At 32.0% G+C, this 22406-nt stretch overlaps 1 non-coding gene and 1 pseudogene across 1 annotated transcript; one reads left to right on the forward strand and one right to left on the reverse strand.

Moving 5' to 3' along the window:
• The first annotated feature begins 3811 nt into the window (after positions 1 to 3811).
• LOC131638932 (small nucleolar RNA R71) lies at positions 3812 to 3918 on the forward strand. Its single transcript, XR_009294809.1, has one exon. It is a non-coding gene; the product is annotated as a small nucleolar RNA R71 (small nucleolar RNA).
• A 14341-nt stretch (positions 3919 to 18259) lies between these two features.
• LOC131638930 (DNA-directed RNA polymerase subunit beta''-like) lies at positions 18260 to 19385 on the reverse strand (annotated as a pseudogene).
• Positions 19386 to 22406: the final 3021 nt, after the last annotated feature.

The following is a 22406-nucleotide window of genomic DNA, read 5'->3' on the forward strand; positions in this document are numbered from 1 at the left end:
CCAGAAGAGTCCAGATTGAAGGATTTTAGCGCAGGTTCTAGATGTGCTATGGTGTCCTCCACACGGTGCAGAATGACAGTGTGTTATTATGCTTCTTATTTCTTCCTCGGGTACACAACGTCTAAAGATTCCATCGGGGCCTCTTTTGAAAAGGAGCGGGTCGTCCCAATAGTAATGTTTTAGGTCATGGAAAAATTTCTTCTTCTGTTGGTAACTCAGATAAGGAGGAAGTATACCAGCAGCTAGGTAGTTTACAAAGTCTGCATACCAAGGTGTGTCGGAGCGGGCTAAAGCTACTTCTGCGAAGTTATTGGTTTCAGTGATTGGATGGTATGGTTCTAATTCGTTAGCTTCCAACTGAGCGATGAGTCTTTCGTAAGGGAAATCATCGTCAATTGGTACTTGTTCGGGTTTCAGATTTTCCAGTCGAGAGAGGTGATCTGCTACGACATTTTCAGTCCCCTTTTTATCTTTAATTTCCAAGTCGAACTCTTGTAATAACAGGATCCATCTTAACAGTCTCGGTTTGGCGTCCTTCTTGGTTAAGAGGTACCTAATAGCGGCGTGGTCAGTGTATATGATTATTTTGGCTCCTACCAGGTAAGAACGGAACTTATCTAACGCGAATACGACAGCTAATAATTCTTTTTCTGTTGTGGCGTAATTCATTTGAGCTTCGTCTAGGGTTCTACTCGCATAGTATATGACATATAGTTTCTTATCTTTTCTTTGCCCTAGAACGGCTCCTACAGCATAATCGCTTGCGTCGCACATTATTTCGAAAGGCTCATTCCAGTCGGGAGGTTGCATAATCGGCGCAGAGATTAATGCTTGTTTAAGCGTACAGAATGCTTCAGTGCATTTATCGTTAAAAATGAATTCGGCGTCTTTCATCAGTAATTCGGTTAAGGGTTTGGTTATTTTAGAGAAATCCTTAATGAAACGTCGGTAAAAACCAGCGTGTCCCAGAAAACTCCTTATTTCTCTAACTGTTTTGGGAGGTTGAAGGTTTTCGATAATTTTGATTTTAGCTTTATCCACTTCGATCCCTCTATCGGATACGATGTGTCCAAGTACGATTCCTTGTCGAACCATGAAATGGCATTTTTCCCAATTAAGGACTAGGTTAACGCTTACGCATCGTTTAAGTACCAATTCAAGGTTTTCTAAACATGTTTCGAAACTTCCTCCATAGACAGAGAAGTCGTCCATAAAGACCTCCATTATTCCATCCAGGAAGTCGGCAAATATTGCCATCATGCATCTCTGGAAGGTTGTGGGTGCATTGCAAAGTCTGAAAGGCATTCGTCTGTAATTGAATGTACTATAAGGACAGGTAAACGTGGTCTTTTCTTGGTCGTCTGGGTGGATAGGAATTTGGAAAAATCCGGAGTATCCATCCAGATAACAGAAATGTGAGTGTTTAGCTAGGCGTTCGAGCATTTGATCTATGAATGGTAAAGGGAAATGGTCTTTTCGGGTGGCTTTGTTTAGCTTCCTATAGTCAATGCACATTCTCCATCCAGTTTGGGTACGTTGTGCTACAGATTCGCCTTTTGCGTTAGTGATTACAGTAACTCCTCCTTTCTTTGGTACGACATGAACAGGACTAACCCATTTACTATCGGATATTGGATATATGATTTTGGCTTCTAGCAGTTTTTGGATTTCCTTTTTAACCACATCGCTCATGATAGGATTTATTCGTCTCTGATGTTCCCTAGAGGTTTTACAATCTTCTTCTAGTATAATGCGGTGCATACAGATGGAAGGACTTATTCCTTTCAGATCTGATATGTTATATCCTAGAGCGGTTGGGTATTTTCTTAGGACAGTAAGTAGTTTTTCAGTCTCGGTTTGTCCTAAATTGGCGTTAACTATAACTGGTCGGTTATGTTCTTCGTCTAGGAATTCGTACCTAAGGTCGGTAGGTAGTGTTTTAAGTTCTATAGCAGGTTTCTTAGGCCCAGGTATAGGATCAGGAGTCAATGCTAAAAATTCACTCAGGTGGTTATCTTGATATTCCCCACGCCAGTTGTCATCTTCAAATATTGGCGGTATAGGAATTCTTAAGATCTCGGTTTCCTTATGTGGTTCGGATTTTATTTCATTTACACACTCATCGATTATGTCGGCAGAGCAGCATGTGTCAATTATAGAAGGTGCTTTTAGGAATTGGGAAAGAATAAATTCTATTTTCTCTTCTCCTACTTCAAAGGTAAGCTTTCCTCGCTTGACGTCTATAATTGCACCAGCGGTTGCTAAGAATGGTCTTCCTAATATGATCGAGATGTTAAAATCTTCTTGGATATCCATTATGATAAAGTCAGTTGGGATGTAGAATTGGCCTACACGCACAGGGATATTTTCTAACATTCCTACAGGGTATTTAACTGAACGATCAGCTAGTTGAAGAGACATTCTCGTTGCCTTAAGCTCACCCAGATTTAGCTTCTTACAGGTTGAAAGAGGCATCAAGCTAACACTGGCTCCTAAGTCGCACAAGGCTTTTTCTATAATAGTCTTTCCTATTACGCAGGGTATAGAAAAGCTACCAGGATCTTTCAGTTTGGGAGGCATGTTATTTTGGATGATAGCGCTACATTCGGCGGTAAGTGTTACAGTTTCGTTATCCTCGAGTTTCCTTTTGTTCGATAGAATTTCTTTCAAGAATTTAGCGTACGAAGGCATTTCAGTTATGGCTTCTGTGAACGGTATGGTTATGTTTAATTGTTTCAGAAGTTCTACAAATTTTGTAAATTTTGCTTCGGTTTTTGATTTGGCTAATCTCTGAGGGTAAGGAATTGGTGGCTTATAAGGTGGTGGTGGAACGTAAGGTTTTTCTTTTTCAGGTTCCACTTCGTTGTTGTTCTCATTGGTCTTAGCAGTTTGATCATCAGTTGATGTCTTTTTAGTTTCCTTTGGCTCTTGTTGTGACATGGGTGTGTTTTGAGTTCTAGGATCGATAGGTCCATCGTAATTCGTTCCACTTTGTAGTGTTATCGCGTTCGCATGTCCTTTAGGATTAGGTTGTGGTTGAGCAGGAAACGTGCCAGCAGGGGCAGCAGTAGGTGCTTGTTGTTGGGCTACTTGTGAAATTTGAGTTTCTAACATTTTGTTATGTGTAGCTAAGGCATCTACTTTGTTCGATAATTGTTTTAGTTACTCGCTATTGTGGATGTTTTGATTTAGGAAGTCCTTATTGGTTTGTTGTTGGGAAGCTATAAAGTTTTCCATCATGATTTCTAGATTCGACTTCCTAGGGGCGTTTTGAGCAGCTACAGGCGCTTTTTGATAGCCAGGTGGGACAGCAGGTGCTTGTCCAGGCGCGTACAACGCGTTGTTGTTCTTATACAAAAAGTTCGGATGGTTTTTCCATCCAGGGTTGTACGTGTTAGAATAAGGGTTTCCTTGAGCATAATTTACTTGATCAGATGGGATTCCAGTCAAGAGTTGACATTCGGCAACTGCGTGTCCAGTTAATCCACAAATCTCGCAGTTAGGTTCTACGGCAGCAGCGGTGGCTGAAGGAGTGATGGTTAAGTTTTCGATCTTTTGAGTTAAAGCGTCTACTTTAGCGTTGACGCGGTCTATACCACTTATTTCGTACATTCCTCCTTTGGTTTGGGTCTTCTCTAGAGCGGCTCGTTCTCTACCCCATTGGTAATGGTTTTGTGCCATGTTCTCTATGAGGTTGTATGCTTCATCATGGGGTTTGTCCATTAGTGCTCCGCCAGCAGCGGCATCTATAGTCATTTTTGTGTTATAAAGGAGACCACCATATAAGGTATGGATGATCAGCCATGGTTCGAGTCCATGATGAGGGCATAGTCTAAGCATGTCCTTGTATCGTTCCCAAGCTTCGAAGAGTGACTCGTTATCTTTCTGGGTAAATCCGTTGATTTGACCTCTTAGCATAGCGGTTTTGCTAGGCGGAAAGTATCTTGCTAAGAATACTCTTTTCAGTTCGTCCCATGTAGTTATGGAATTAGAGGGTAGGGATTGAAGCCACGCTCTAGCTCTATCTCTCAAGGAGAAAGGAAAGAGACGTAATCGAATAGCTTCGGAACTAACGTTATTAGCTTTGACAGTGTCGGCATATTGCACGAACACAGATAAATGGAGGTTGGGGTCGTCTGCAGGGCTTCCAGAGAATTGATTCTGTTGAACAGCTTGTACCAACGATGGTTTCAGTTCGAAATTGTTCGCCTCAATCGCAGGTGGTGCGATACTTGAGTGTGGTTCAGCGCGTGAAGGAGCGGCATAGTCTCTAAGAGGACGAATAACAGCCATCTCTAACTTCGGGGTAATTTGGTTTATTTGATCAGTAAAGATCAATTCCTGATTAATCGAAATTGGTGCTACTTCGGGAAGATTGCGAGCTCGACGTTTGACATTAATGAAACGTTCGATCTCGTTAATTCGTTGTATTAAATCTCCTCCTTGTGAACGAGTATTTGGCATACAATCGTTCAGAAAGAAAGGAAAGAATTGCCCTAGTCTCTACGGTGTAACAGTGAGTTACGATATCGACTTAAATAGTCCCCGACAACGGCGCCAAAAACTTGATCGCGACTTTACGTGTCTATAAATCTGATGATTGCAAGTGCACAGTCGTGTCGTGTAGTTTTAAAAGATATCGAATCCACAGGGACTATGAATCGATCTACCGTTATCTAAGGTTACTGTGTAAAGCTAAGGCTACTGATATTTTGATTGTTCCTAAGGGAAAGTGATTGTGAATATTAAGAAATATAATAATAGACGAATATCAGTATGTATTTCGTTTAACTTAAGATGATCTGAAGGTCCATTGGCTAATGCATAATTCGATTAAAAATCTTTATTAATTCAAGGGTTAATAAACTTTTTGGTCCCTCTAAATATTGCAGATTTCGTTTTTAGTCCCTCCAAAATTTTCCTTTAAGAAATCGTCCCTTCAAAATTTTTCTTCTAAACTATTGGTCCCTAACGTCAAATTTGCTAGAGATTATCTACGACTTTAGCCACTGATTAGCTACGAAATTTGAGGTTAGGGACGAATAGTTTGGAAGAAAAATTTTGAAGGGACGATTTCTTGAAGGAAAATTTTGGGGGGACTAAAAACGAAATTTCAAATATTTAAAGGGACGAAAAAGTTCATTAACCCTTAATTCAATTGATTAAAAATCCTCCTCTCAAACTTTCGCTCTGTTGATTTAGATTACTATCCTAACTCGTAATGTACGCTTTCGCCATCCCATTAGATTTTAGAAAAGCTTTTTGGAAACAACGTAATTAATAAAATGCTTGTTTTATGAAGTCGTTATCTATTTAAATCCCCTAATCTCAAACTTTCGCTCTATTGACTCGGAACATGCTAATATCCCTAACGTACGCTTTCGCCATCCCGCTCGGGTGTAAAAACATTTTTTGGAAATAAATAAGTTCTAATTAGTTTTAATACGCTTTCGCCATCCTTAAAACTAATGTCCTATGTCTACTATCCAGTTAAAGATCTCAAACTTTCGCTCTATTGATTTTAACCTTTGACCGTCTTAACCCCTCAAACTTTCGCTCTATTGGTTTTAAGACTTACTAATTAAATTAGACATACAAACCAAAAACAAGTGATATTTAATAAAATATAATTAAGCCAATTTATTTCGGATCCCACAGTTAACTCACTTTACATACTGATATCTTAGTTAATTAGCCAGACATATTAATACGGTTAAGCATGCATAAATCAATTTGGTTTATAATAAAAGGCATGTTAAATGGCATATAATATATCATGCAATAATAATATAAATAAAGGCGGTAAATAATAAACCTGAATAAAATAAACTGCAATTGAATCTTGAAGTATCGAACTTCCACCACAGGTTGGCTGGATCGTTCTTCGGAATTAAACGGACAGAAATTAAAAACAAGGAATTAAAACGATAAATCTAACGTAAGGCTAGATTTATAAAAGGTTCACGACAATTTCCGGTGTAGAAATTGTTATGAGAAAATAAGACTGTTTAATTGAAAGCAGGAAGAAAATAGCAAATGCGGTACAATTTCGGCAGCACTTCGTTAGCAGGAAATCGGACATTTTGAAGTGAAGTGGCTGCCTCTATTTATAGGCGAGCCTTTGCAGTTGAAATGCGTGAAATGAGGGAACTTCTCAGACTGGGGCTTGGAGACGTGCGTCTCCACTTTTTGAGGGGCTCCGTTGAATGACTTGAGACGTGCGTCTCAAGTGGAGAAAATTTAGGGAGAATTGGAGACGTGCGTCTCCACTTGGTGACGTGGCAGGAAGTTGTTGGAGACGTGCGTCTCCTCTTGCTTGTGTGATTTGGGCCACGCACAATTGATCCTTCATGGGTTGGGTCATTGCTTTGCACATTTGGGTCTCCTTTTGCACCTCCTTTTCACTTCAGCACCCACTTTTCATCTTTTAGGCACAAATAGTAGTCATTTTAGCTCCATTTCTTTTCCTTTTCACAAATAGTCTCAATAAGATGGTAAAACCTGAAACAAAGCAAATACACGCATAATATCATACTAAAACAATATAATAAACGGAAAATGCTATAAATATCTACGGATTTCAAGCTAAATATACGATATAAAATCGTGTTATCAGGTACCCGCGCAATTGTTTCACATAAAATTACTGATAAAAATATTGAATTTTAACGGAAACACGAAGTTATTGTTCAAACTACTGAATATTAACGGTAACATGAATTTACTAATTAAAATATTAAATATTAACAAGAACATGAAGTTATTGATCAAACTATTGAATATTAACGAAAACATGAAGTTACTGATAAAAATTTTGAATAATAATAGAACAATTTAACTATTGGTTTAAATATTTTTGACAATAACTTCAAAACAAAAACAATATTTATAATATATATATATATATATATATATATATATATATATATATATAATATTGATTCAAATATTTTAATATATTGAAAGAATTATAGGCACCGATTTATCATCTCTTTTTTAAAAAAAATCTTTTTATTTTATTTTAATTATATTTTGGGAACAATGCGTATATCAATCTTCCTTCATATCTTCATATTTATTTTTTATATAATTTTTATTTAACTATCCTATTTTGTTTTCTATACAAAATAAACCATCTAAAACAAATTAGCGTACCACATCGGTACGCGTGTGAACGCACGAGTATCCCACTAGTTATCTTAAAGAATATTATTTTGGAAACAACATTTTTGTAGCAATGAGACAAAAAAAGGAAACGTAAACAAGAACAAGAGACTTAAATCAAGACTTACAACATAATAATGACATAGTCTATTACCTAAAACTACATAATAGTACAAACAAATTACAAAGAGAAAATTAACTTGTGTTAATTGAGACAAAAAAGGACATGTAAACAAGAACAATAGACTTAAATCAAGACTTAAAATATAATAATGACATAGTCTATTACCTAAAAGTACATCAATAGTACAATACAAAGAGAAAACCAGCTTGTGTTAATTAATAGGAGAATGATCACCAAGATTTGGAGTTGATGCTGAAAATAAAAATAAAAAATAATAATAAGTTAAATAAAATTTAAAAACTAAGAATAATTATATAAATAATTAATAAAAATAAATTATACATAAAAATGAAACTCTAACACTTACTATGAAGGCAGTTTACGACCCTTGAAATGTCACTTAGTGTTAGTGTTGGGGATGAGGATTGATTTTTCTGTAGTCCTCTAACAACAACACCACCACCAACATCGAAAACAACATTGCTTCATCCAGGTATAAATTGTAAATAATGAGATAAAAAGCTCTATGACAAATACGAGTCCAATAACAATAGTAATTACAAATAACAAAAGGGATAAAAAAATGTGCTGAGATAATTGATATTGTACCGTTCATCACCATAGTAACAGGTATTTCAAGCATTCTATTTGTTGCATTTTTTTTAACCTCAAAGATAATTGTGGAAATATAATTCAAATTAAGCATCACAAACGTAAAACCTAGTGGTATTATATTATCAACAAAAAAATGTATCATGCTGATTTTTTAGGGCTACAAATGAACCCAGAACTACTGCATTTTGGAAAGACAGCAAATTGCAAAATAAGACTTTTCAAAAGTTTTTGTTTTCTAACATAATGATGGCCAGGAGCTTGAGTTGGTTTAGGGATGGCAATGGATACCCATGGGTACGGATACTAGTCTTCCGCTACCCATCCGTTTAATAAAAATGATATCCATATCCGCTCCATACCCGTGTGGATATCTGCCGAGTGGGTATCCGTGATATTTTAAATATCCGCGGGTATTTATGGATACCCATGGATACTTTTTTAATTGAAATTTATTAATATTTTATATATTGAATAGAAAATTTATCTTTTTATTAATAGAAAAGTATGTGTTATACATTTACTATATTAATTTCAAAAGCATCTTATAATGAATATTGATGTAGAATGTGAGAAAATGTTAAAAGAATATTTAAGTATACTAATTGATATTAAAAGATATTCAAGTATACTAATTTTAAAAGAATATTTAAGTAATTTTAATCACTATTAACGGATATGGATACCCGCGGATATGGATACCATCAAATCCGTATTCGTACCCGTAAGTAAACGGGTAACTAAATATCCGTTTATAATACCCGTGGATACCCGTTAAGCTATCCAACCCGTGCCCGTGACGGATTTTATCCGTGGATACCCGTGGGTATGGGTTTTTTTGCCATCCATAAGTTGGTTCATTTGATAGTACTATAAGTTATGCATATAGTCTATAGAAAATAAATAAACCAACAGTGCAAATTAATTAAATAGTCCATGCCAAATTCTTGGAAAGAAGACACATCATAGATAGTGTTATTAAAACAAAATTTCCCATAAAAACTGAAATATGAGTTGATGTTGTTTGAAGGTTAAACCTTCTAGGATAGCAACAAACATGTGAAAAACAAAAAAGAAACATAACACCCCCATGAAAACAAGTGTGTAGTTAAAGGTAAACATATTTGAAAGTAGTGTTAAAAGCAAAGATGGTAAAAGAACCTACCAAAATAAAATGCAAGTTTGTAGGAAAACTTAAATTTTTGAAAAACTCATGGGACCTAACCGAGGAATGCTTTAACATATGATATTCCATGATGAACTGAGACTGAGAAAAAAATAATGTTATTTGAGTGTGAGAAATGGAGAGAAATAAGAAGTATTTATAATGGATAAATTTATTTACTACAACCAGGGGGCGGAGATAGATACACTTGATTTTTATATTATATTCAACAACCCCTCAATATATTGTTCTGCACTCATAGCACCGCTTACTTTATACGACTGACATATTTATAAGTAAGTAATATAGCTCTTTCAGTCTATTGTTTTCTTTTCATCGTTCTTATAGTATTTTATAAAAAAACTATAAATTGTCAACAAAAAACATAATGATATTTTAGTCTTTTATGTTCATACTTTAATTTGTTCAGCAATTTTAAAATTCATATTTTTAATTCTTAATTTTATATATTATCATAATATAATTTTAGTTCTAATTTAAAAATGAGATTTTAGTCTTCCAATTTAAAAATTCACTTGTTTTAACAATTTTTAACATTAAAATCTTTTGTTCTCTAATTTATATACAGTTGTAATAAAGTTTTGATCCAAATTTAGATTTTCAAATCTAAAAAGTAAAAATATATATGATATATACTTTTCTAACGAATACATATTTAATAGAGTAAAAATATACTAAGAATTAATTATTTAATATAGTGAAAAAATAATAAAATATACTAAAAATTAATTATTTAAATAGTAAAAAGTTTTGATCCAATTTTAGTTCTTGAGTAGTAGCTGTCAACATATTCAATGTGGAGTCTATAACACAAATGATATCTTCAAATATTGGTTAACTCCAGTGTATGCTCATAATCAACTGGACCTCATAAGGAGATTATGGAAGACACCTGGTGTGTTATTGAATTCCACTGGCCTTGGTGAGATGGATAGTACTAGGGACTTTTTCACCTGGTCTAATAAACATAGTAGAAACCCCATCTACTATAGGATTTATAGATTTCTGGAAAATGTTGAATGGTTTCAAGATAACAATGATGCCACTTTGCATATTCTTCCACTAAATATTTTTGATCATGCACTTCTGCACTTATCTTCCCTTTATCTGAGTTTGATCAAGTCACCCAATAAACACCAATTGATTCATCGTCTCGCGTAACTCCTTTGCAAGAAACCACCATTCTTCAAAGCCTTCACTCTGTCGAATCCAAATTACGAGTTATTGTCTCCCAGGATTACCAATTGATTGACCGTCTCACGCTACTCCTTTTCAAGAACCGCCTGTTCTTCAAAGCTCTTTATTCGATCGAATCCAATTGCATAACCTTGTCGAAAACCCCTAAATCAACACCTTGATCTTGGAGTAAAAACCCTCACAGTTTTTCCGATGAAACCCCATATGATTCATAACCCAATCTTAGGTTACAACCAACCTAAATTGAACGTTATCAACCAAGTCTAGATGGCACCTAAATAATGAATGATTATGTATACTTTGTTTATGTGTATGCATAAACGTTGAAGATGATGAGCAGTCTTAGTATGTGCTTATTATTTCATCAAATTGAAAATTATGCATGCATGATGTATTTATAGTGGTGCAAGTTTGAGGCAAAAGGGAGACCTAAAAATATGAAAAAGCCATGTCCTTTAAAGCTAGGTACACTTGAGGGGATTCACCTGCACCCTGATTTTTTATATTATATTCAACTTTGAACCCATTAATATATCATAATATACCTTGCAGGGCCGTCTTTGAGGGCGTGCAAGGCGGGCTACCGCACAGGGCCTCAAAATTTTCACACTTAACATGCGGCTAAATAGGGCCTCATAAAATATTTATATTGGTTAAACTATGGTAAGATAATGCCTCTATTTGTTTTTTCATGATTAAACTACGACTAATCTACACAGGGCCTCCAAAAAAGTTGAGACGACCTTTACCTTGTGCACAACATACTTTATTCTAAATAAATTTGAATATATGAATTGTCAACAATAAAAAAAACCTAACGAGGGATCCATACGTTTACACTTTTTTTATAAGCAATACGTTTACACTTTTTATATGGCAGTAAACTAAACCACTTAACTAGCACTATTAAATGCAAGTGTTTATATAATTAATATTTTATAATTTTGTTTAATATTATTTAATAAATACACTATTGATTAATTGATTCTTCTATTTTATTTGATATGATATTTTAGTCTTTTATGTTTATACTTTAATTTATTCAGCAATTTTAAAATTCATACTTTTAATCCTTAATTTTATACTTTTAATTTATTTGAGTGGAGAAGAAGAGGGACCTGAGTTTTTGTTAGACTTATAGTTGTTCCTCTTAGATCTGGATTTTTGTTGTTGAGACATATTTTGTTATGTTAGATTTGTCATTATTTAAGTCATTTTTAACCTTTTTTCTTCATCTGTTGATGGTTGTGAATATTGCCTGCCAATTTTTTTTGTCCTCTTGATAGAGCATAATGTACTTTATGCTTCAAAATGCTTCTATAACTTTGATTTTAATATATTATAAAATATGCAAGTCATGAGTTATCTTAATGTAAGTGTGCATTTTTGGTTTAGTACTAATAAAGTAAGATTTAGACATGCCTCCCTATTAATATCATGACCTAAAGTGTACTATGGAAGATTTCTGGATCCCAATTTTTGTGGGATTACAACCTGTTGTTGATTATTTTAATTAACTTCAGTCTGTGATATACATAACATCTCTGCTTTACCTTGCATAAAATTGTTGTCCAATAACAAGTCTTTCAAATGAAACTGAAATTTGTTGACTTTTAGTTTTGCACTAACAATTACTTGGGAAGAACTTTCAATAAAATAATGAACAATTTTTATGAAACATGATGATTTTATATGTTAGTTTTTAAACAATGGTTTTATATGGATTTTTGTTTCAATTTTTCTTGTGATTTTGTGGTTTCAATTTTTTTTAGCATTTACTTTTTCACTGAATTTGTCTTTTGCGACTATCCACTAAACTTGAATTATTCGGAGAGATCAAAGAAAGCTTCCTAATATCATAGACTCTCCAAATTAGAGAGGTGGTTTTCTATTAAAAGAGATTTGAAGGTTGATGCATTGACTTACAAATGCTTAAGCAACCACCCTACTCCAAGGCTTAATATGAGTGATGTGGTAAAGATATTGGAATTACTTCAAGACTTTGATGATGTGATGTAATCATAAAACTATTTGTATATGTGGCATCTGCTTTGATCCTAAGCACATAAAAATTATATTATACCTACACCTAATGTAATATATTTGTCATTTTAGTTTGTAATAATTGGCTTCTTTTAATCATGAAGTTGAATGTTAATGATTACTAGGTGCATGATTCTAGTTAACATATCCAAAATTTGTTTAACACTTATAGAATGGATGTATAAGGTTTATAAAAATGTTCATAGTTTGATTAATAGTTAGTTTTTCTTTTCTTTAAATGTAGGATACTTTTAGTTTGTTATATTTTTTTTTATATCATAATTATAAGAGAGATACTTTAGATCATGCAAATGAGTTTAAAGTTAAAAAAGTGAATTTCATTCAAAACTTGGGCATAGCGAAATTTATCTTGTCTGGATTGTTGACATATATTGACCGTCGTTTATGTCATAATATTCCCAATCAGGTAATGCTGAGAGTTTTTAATGATAAAATATAATTCGTCCAACTAGCTATTAAATATGTTAACTTCATAAATATATGCAAAATGTTGCACATGTTAAGTGCAGCCCTAACTCCATTGTTATCCTGATCAGAATTTGGATGAACAACTATATACCCACTAATTCTCTTTTTAAAATTTTGCCTTATGTAGTTTTTGGTATAAAGTTAATAAAATAAACATGTTTTATGGTGCCACATGCAAGAGTAATAAGTATACTTAAATCATGACAATAATAAAATTAAAATCTGTTACAGGGTCTAAATACGTCCTCACATTTTACGATATTAAAAAACAAAAAATTATTAATGCTTTTATTTTATTTTATTCCAGTGTACTAATATTAATTATGGCAACTGTTGGAAAATAAGTTGAAAGTTGCATAGTTCTGTGTTGCTTTTTTGAATTTATAGATTTGCGTTCTAAATTATGATCCACTGGTTCCGTAGTACAAACTGTGGTGATGCTTTGTTATTGAAAATTGGGACAAAAAAGACATTGGATCCTTAGAGCATCCACATCCAACATACTCACTTAAGTTCTTTAAATGAGATCCATCCAATTTTTTATATTATATTATACTTTTAAAATTTTAAAACAACTTAATTATATTTTTTAAATATTCATATAGCTCATCGAAAACTCTAAAATGGACCCCATAAAATCTCCCGATATACCACACATTGCATTTAATATGTCATGCTGGCAAAAAAAAAGAGTTAAAGACAGTGTTTTAAAAACCGAACTGGACATCAAACCGGTGAGGGTATTGGGTCACTGGTTTATTGGTCGAACCACTGAGTCACTTGTCGAACCACATGTCTGAACCGGGTTAAACCGGATAACTCGGTTGAAGAGACCAGTCGTTATAACAAAATTATATAGGTATAAAACTTGTCGAACCGGATGATTCAATCTTTACAAAATATAACTAACACTTAAATTTTATGAAAATATCATATTAAAAATAAATTCTCAAGTTCATAATTTAAATTCAAATTTTAACCATAAGTATCACACATAATAAAATAGTACAAAATTACAAGGTATAATTACAAACAAAGTTTAATTGCAAGATAATCTAATTGAATAATTTATAACAAAATAATTTCATTGTTTACTAAATTTAATTTAAGAAAGGAAAAACTGTTTAAATATTTGGATCTTCTTCTTCAATATCAATCATCGGTAACAAAATCAACCGCATCTATAATTTTTTATTTTTTATTTTAATTTTTCATTAAAAATAATTAAAACGACGTCGCTTTAATTTTTTAAAATAAAAAAATAAAAAAATGCATTTAAACCGCCGGTTTTCCTGGTTTTAGCGGTTTAAATTGGTTTTGACCGGTTCACGCCGGTTCTATGACATTCCCGATTCAGCTATTGAACCAGACCGGTTACCTGTCTGGTTCCCGGTTCAACCGATCCGACCGGCCGATCCGGTTCGGTTTTTAAAACACTGGTTAAAGAGCGTTCTCAAATGTGAGAATGTCTTCGTATATAAACACACTTGCCTTTTGTAAATATCCAAATATTCTGACACAATGGCTTTGTTTCATGTGTAGAGACGCTGAATTGGCATCCGATGTTTATGCTCTTAACATGGCTCCACTAAGCACAACCCATGTGCACTTATAGGAACAGTTGCAATAAACATAATTTAATACAATACTCATACTAGGCCTCAATCTTAGGTCGATTTAAAAATTTTATTAAATATTGATTATTAACGGCACCATAAAGTTACTGATCAAAATATTGGATATTAACAGGAACATGATATTAATGATCAAATTATTGAATATTAACGGAAATATGAAGTTATTGACCAAAATATTGAATATTAACGAAAACATAAAGTTACTAATCAAAATATTAAATATTAACGGGAACAAGAAATTACTAATCAAATTATTGAATATTAACGGGAACATTAAGTTACTGATCAAAATATTTAATTTTAACAAAAGCATGAAGTTACTTATCAAAATATTGAATATAACGGGAACATGAAGTTACTGACCACAATATTGAATATTAACGGAAATACGAAGTTACTGATCAAAATATTTTTCCATTAATTATTATGCATTCAATTAACTTTTTTTTCATTAACCATAAAAAATGGTGACATTACAACGTATCACACCTAGGGCCCAAACGAGCATGTTCGCCCTGCAAAAACCCGCGAAAAAACAGGACAGACATATTTGAGAATGCAGGTCTAAAACCTTGCACCGCCCCGTAAAAAGTGAGGGTGTGGCAAGGAAGCCCCGCTGACATTGAACTTTTTAGGCCTAAAAATAATAAAATTGTATGAAAAAGCTCATGCCCGCAAAAATTGAAATTATTTTGAAATTATTTTTAATTTAAGATACAAACTTATTTAAAATAATATATGAAAAATTGAAATATATATTAGTATTGTAAACAATTTTGGTAAAATCATTATGTTTTTATTTTAAAAATTATAATTTATTTTGGTAAAATAATTTTATTCTTTTATTAATATTTTAATTATATTTTGAAAATAAAGCGAATGTGATATAGTGTCAACTATCTATGTGATTTAATAAAAATATGTAGTAATACCATTTTTAAAATATAAAACTCATAAAATTCTTTATTATTTTATTTAAATTCAAAAAATAAAAAATGTTTGATAAATTTCATTTTAATAATTATTTAAATGTTATATTTATATAAAATCTTTATATTTACATTTTATTTTAAAAATTTCATTTTAAATATTATTTAAATGTTTAATAAAATGTAGTATTTTTATATGGGCAATGCTAACGAGTGCCCCGGGGGCACTCGTTAAGGATCATTAATTAGCTTTTGATTCATTAATAATCTTTAAAAAAAAGAGTTTATTAATTGTATTATTTAAGACAAAAGATTTAAATTTTCTAAACCATAAAAAAAAAAGTTGATACGTTATAATTATTATATTCAATTTTTATTTATTGCTACTTATTGTTTCTGCACATTTTATTTTCAATGCCTAGTAATTTTTATTTTCAAATAACACTACTATTTGTTTTCATATTTAGTTTAAAAAATATACAGTGGATAAAGTTTTCTTTATATTTTTTTTAAAAAAATTTATCAAAATATTTGAATATTTAAATTGAATATAAATTTTTGTGTGTTTTTTAGTTACTATTTTTTGTTTTTGCATTATTTTATTGTTAATTTTTTATGAGTTTTAATTTCGCTTATTTTGTTTTTAGTAAATGAAATTCTCATTGAAATATTTGAACCCCAAATTCATTAATTTTCACGTGTATAAATTATGTTGCATATAAAAGAGAAATTGAATGAATAAATTAATTTGAGTCAACATAATAATTAGATATATTTAATTATCATTTTTTTCATAGGGATAAAAATATAATTAATGATCATTTAATACTCCTTATCCAGTGTACCGGGACACTGGTTAGCATGACCCTTTTTATATTTATAAAATCTTGGATGCATAATGATACTCAACATAATTTTTTAAGAACTAATGTGTAATAACAAATAATTAATAAACGTATTACCGTAATTATAGTTTTCTTTTAAGTCAATAGCATTTAATAGGATTAAATATATCGGTTTTATATTTTAAATCTTAAATGCAATAATGATACACAATCATTAATAAATTTTTGAATGTACGCTTTCACACAATTTTTCCTATAAAAGCATCAAACTATTATTCACAATTTGTGATTCAAAAGCATCATTCACATTAGTGCAATTTGTTATGGCTCCCAAATACACAGAAGTGGCTGGAATTGTTGATGGAAATATTGAGTTCCAATTGAGGTTTCGTGTGATTTATTTTTGGACACTCCGAGATCATAATAATTCTGCAGAAGAAGGAAGTCTTCATATGCTTTTGCTAGACGAAAAGGTAGTGACATTATTCCATAAATATAATTGAGTTAATGAAAAGAGAGACTACATTTCTGGACAATACCATGTCTTAAATAATCAATTTTTAATTGCTTTATATTTATTTTCATCTAATCATCTATTAAATATTTGTTTGTTAAGCTTGGAAAAGTTTGGGCTACTATAATAAAGAATTTGATTAATGCTTTTAAGAATCAAATAGAAGAGTGATCATCTTATGTGTTCAAATTTTTTATGGTGGGTAACAATGATCCTTCGTATAAGGCTACCCAATATAAGTACAAGCTTAGTTTTATAACAAAAACCAAAGTTTTCAAAGTAGTTGCTCCTAAGATACCACGATATCATTTTGATTTCATGCCTTTCTCTAATATTTTGGCTGCTACTAAAGAAGAAAGGCTACTTGGTAAGTTTATTTGATAATTTTGGATCAAACACTTTCATTCTCTTTGATAGAGTTATTTCACAATTTTTGGGCAGGAATGCACAAAATTTGATTGATATTATGAATCAGGTAATAAGTCTTTTTGAAGTTAATTTTAATTATAAGATTTTTATCCAATCATTGAATTATTAACAATATTTATACATGTTATTATTTATATCAAAGGATGTAGCTTATCCATTAGAACTCGACACTTTTGTGGACAAAAGGATATTATTTAAAGTTGAAGTTAGTGATGTGAATTTATTTCGCAATTGGTGCAGTTGCACAATTAAAAAGCTAACTGATGATGGAGATACTATCAACCAGTTTATATCTACTCATAATCTCAATGTATGAATATAATTTCTATTTCTTTTATATTATTTTTCATTTATTATTCATTCAAAACTTATCATATTATAAATTTATAACAATTGTGCAATGAAGATATTGAAACATGTATTGTTCAAATGGGGAGTCGAAATGCTGAGAATAGTGTCATTGTATCTAAATTTTTCCTTTATATTTGGTCTTATTATTGCTGATAGCGGTGATTCATTTGCTACTAAAGAACCTAAAATTTCGCGTGAAGATGAAAAAAATTGATTGAAGGGATTGATGCAAGTTTGGATTAAATTCTTCATCTTACAATTTATTTTGCCTCAATTTTTATTTGCTATGTCACTTTATGTTTAGTTATTTATGTTGAAAAAGTCTTGCTGAAAAATGTGTTAGCCAAATACCTCGGCTTTTTGTTTACTGTTTAAGATGTTGTATGTTTGTAGAACTCTATTTTTATATGCTATATTGTTGTCCTTTTTGTTACCAAAAATGATTGACATGTATTATTAAGAAAAAATTATTTAATTTGATCTATATTTATATATTGTTTAAGTTGTTACCAAATGTGACTTGAAATATTTTGTTTTATGCAAATCTAAATTTTTTATACATTATATTGATTTATATATATATATATATATATATATATATATATATATATATATATATATATATATATATATATATATATATATATATATATATATATATATATATATATATATATATATATATATATATATATATATATAATGTTCTAATATACATGTGCATTGCACGGGTTAATGTCTAGCTACATATAAAAGTAGGATATCCATGACGTGTCCGTGTAAGGTTAACTAAATCCTCATTAAATTTTAGTTTTCCATTCGAGGGGGCTCGCACATATTCAGCAGTACCCCCTATGAATACTCCACCAGTATGAAAAATTCTTAATGTTAGTTGAGTTCCCGGTTCTCCAATAGATTGACCATCAATAATCCCTACAGCTTCTCCCAATTCTACAAGGTCCCCGTGAATAGGACTCCGCCCATAACGCAATCGGCAGATCCAAGACACATTCCTACAAGTAAAGGGGGTTTGAATAAATATTGGTTGTGTTTGAAAAGTTATGAATCGATTGATAAGTCCAATTCCAATATCTTGATTTCTAACTACACGACCAATTAATGTTTGTATCAAAATTCTTTCTGGCATCATTCCATTTTGGGTGTTTACAGAAATCCCACAGATGGTACCGCAATCTGTTTACCTACAACAATGTGTTGAACCACTTCAACAAGCTGACCTGTAAGATATCCAACATCAGATGTTCGTACATCAGTATCTACAACCCATTTATGGGCTCCGTAGCAAGAAATTATGTATTCTATTAAAGACAGTACTTCACGCAAATTGCTTTGAATAGGTAAATCAATCATTTGTCCTTGTGGATCTGACATTAATCCTCTCGTTTTGACTAATTGGTGCACTTGAGATGCATTTCCTCTAGCTCTTGAAAAAGACATGATATGGACTGGATTAAAGGGGTCAGTCATCCTAATATTCATTTGAGATTCATTTGTTGTCGCAAATCTTCGCTTGTAGCATACCATATTTCAATGGATTGGCGTAATTTTTCTACCGCATGGACATTCCCATAATGATTATGTTTTTCCAAAACGGAACTTTCTTATTCAGCATTTTGGACTAGCCATCCTTTAGAAGGTATTGTTAAAAGATCATCAATTTCTAATGAAATAGATGTAGCAGTAGCTTGATGGAATTCTCGAGTCTTTACTTGATCTAGGATGTGTGATGTATATGCCATTCTGAAATGATCTATTAATACGCTAATAAGTCGTTTAACGGCGGTTCCATCTATCATGCTATTGAGAAAGACTAAATTGACTCGTTCTGCCATAAGTACCTCCATATTCCACTAAGTGGTATTCAGTTCGACAATGGATTTAAGTGAGTGATTGGAAAAATTCCTTTTCTTAATGTTTATTCACGTATAAAATTGAAAAGATGTTAGTAGACCTGAATTTACACCAGTATCATAAATTTACTTAGCGTGGATACAAACACTAACCATTTATATGATTAGATACCAAATGAATAAGCTATAGAAAAACCTTGTATAACTTCTTCGATTTCTCGATAACAAGAAATATGATCAATAGTGGTTCAAATGTGTATCCAACGAATTTCTTTTTTTATACTTCTTATTAGTAAATAATCCCCATAAATCTCATAATAGGTACCAAAAGATTCATAGTGAAGTTCGATAGGAACTTCTCTTGAAGACACAATACATTGATCTATTCGCCTCCGGAGCCAAAAAGGACTATCGAAGTTTTTTCTGTCTATAAGCTCCAATTGTATCATAGGAATTGCAAAATAAGGTTTTTTTCATATACTTCAAGTTAATATTGCTAATTTTTTCATTTTTAGAATTTATGCAATTAAACGAATTATACCTGCTTGCACAAATACCTCGACGATTTCCGCTAGTTAATAGGTAAAGTCCAATAAGCATATCTTTCTTTGGTATAGAAATGGGATCCCCTATAGCCGGAGACAAGAGATTCGTATGAGAAAACATTAGTAAACGAGCTTCTGGTTGAACCTCCAAAGATAAAGGCAGATGAGCAGCCATTTGATCCCCATCAAAGTCCGCATTGAATCCCTTACACACCAATGGATGTAAACAAATAACACACCCTTCTACTAAAAGGGGTTGAAATTCATGTATTCCGAATCTATGCAAAGTAGGCGCTCTATTCAACAATACTGGATGCCCCCGTATAACTTCTTGAAGTATTTCCCATACAATGGATTCTTTTTCCCGGATTTTACTCTTAGCAACTCCTATGTTCGAAGCAAAATGGTTTCAAATTAAACCACGAACTAGAAAAGTCTGAAATAGCTCTCTTGCTATTTCACGAGGCAATCCACATCAATGTAATGAAAGTGATAGACCTACGACAATAATAGAACGCCCCAAATAATCAACTCATTTTCCAAGAAGAGTCTATTGAAATCTTCCATCTTTGCCCTCAGTTATATCAGAAAACGATTTGTAAACTTTATTATGATCGTCCCTCATTGGTTCTCTGCAGATTCCATTATCAAAAATTATATCCACGACTTATTGTACCAATTTTTCTTGACACATTACTAAATCCCCTAGTGTAGATATACTTGTTATTAATATATCAATAAGAGTATTGTTCCGATAGATAACTCTTCTATAGAGTTCATTAATATCCGAACTCATTAGTTTACCGCCATCTATTTGAATAATTGGTCTCAATTCGGGATGAATAACTAGTAAGAGACACAAAACCATCCATTATGGTTCTATATCTGTTCGGATAAAATGCTTAGCTAATTCCATGCGTCGAACCAAAAAGTTCTTTCTTCTTCCAACTTTTTGATCTTTCCATTCATTTTCATTGTCAGTGGACCCCTCTTCTCCTAATTCTATCCATTCTAGCAACGAAGAATCCATAATAATTCTTAAATCCAAATCAACTAATTGTTCTCGTATAGCACTTGCTCCATTAGAAATTTCTCTATTTCGAAATGTATCAAAACCTTGAGTAGCAAAAAAGATTGGGATACCGTATTTCCAGGATTGGATTTCATATTCCAATAAACCTCGTAATCGTAAGAAATTTGGATTTTTAACTATGGGCCTAGCAAAAGAAAATTTTGGATAGGATCCAATAAGATGGATCCCCCTTTTGAAATAGTTATTTGTTATTTGTTAACCATAGGTATTTGTTACTGAATTAACCATAGACCAACTCCAATAAGGTACATATAATATAAATAAATAGTTATTTGTTACTGAATTAACCATAGACCAACTCCCTTATTTATTTGGGAGTATTCAATACACCTGTGAGTTATGAGCTTCATGTTATTCATCACAAGAGACATGCCACATATAGGACATTCTAATTGAATTGAATGGAATGACAGTTTATCATTCAAAATCTGTACAATAAGAATTTTTATCAAATTACACATCGCAGTATACTAGACACTCTAATTCTTTAAGAGGTTTATTTAAAAGGTTCGTGATATAACTAAGAAGACGTTTCAAATACCACACATGGGTTACTCGACATGCTAATTTTATACACCCCATTTGATATCTACGTATCCAAAAATTAACAAATTCTACTCCGCATTATTCACAAAATTTTGTTTGATCTTTTTTATCTCAGATTACTTGATAATTTCCACAAGCACAAATCCCACTTTTTATAGGCCCAAAAATTCTTTCACAAAATAATCCATCTTTTTCAGGCTTATTGGTTTTATAATGAAGAGTATAAGATTTTGTTACCTCCCCAATATTTTCTCCATTAGATATGATTTTTTTGTCTAAACACTTATTTGTTCAAGAGAAACTGATCCAGTTCGAAGGCGTTGATGTTTATACTGATCAATCATAAAATAAAATTTTCGATTCAATCCAATTAAACTTCCTTTCTTTGAATATGAAAGTCTTTCTCAGATACTAGGAAATGATTCAGTTCCAGAGCCAAAGATCATAGTTCTTGAACGAGTAATCAAAAAGATTTGGAGCATCCAGAGGTTTCAGTATTGTTCCTCCAATAATTATAGTCCAAAGTACTTCTTGACGAGCTTTAATATGATCATATTTAGATAACTCTAGTCATGTGCCATCATGATAACAACTTCTGACAAAAACCCTAATATATTATTTACTATTCTAACAGAATTCAAATCTGATTCCTTGAGAGGAACATACTCTCAAAACTCAACCGTTTCACCGTTAGACCACACACGCACACCAGAATAGTAAATAATAATAATAATAATAATAATAATAATAATATTTTATATGATTCTATATTCACCTTTTAATTTATTTTAATATTTTATACACTTCTATATTAAATAGATAATTCTCTTT

This window comes from Vicia villosa, unplaced genomic scaffold, assembly GCF_029867415.1.
Source record: "Vicia villosa cultivar HV-30 ecotype Madison, WI unplaced genomic scaffold, Vvil1.0 ctg.002484F_1_1, whole genome shotgun sequence".
In the NCBI taxonomy this organism is placed as follows: domain Eukaryota; kingdom Viridiplantae; phylum Streptophyta; class Magnoliopsida; order Fabales; family Fabaceae; genus Vicia; species Vicia villosa.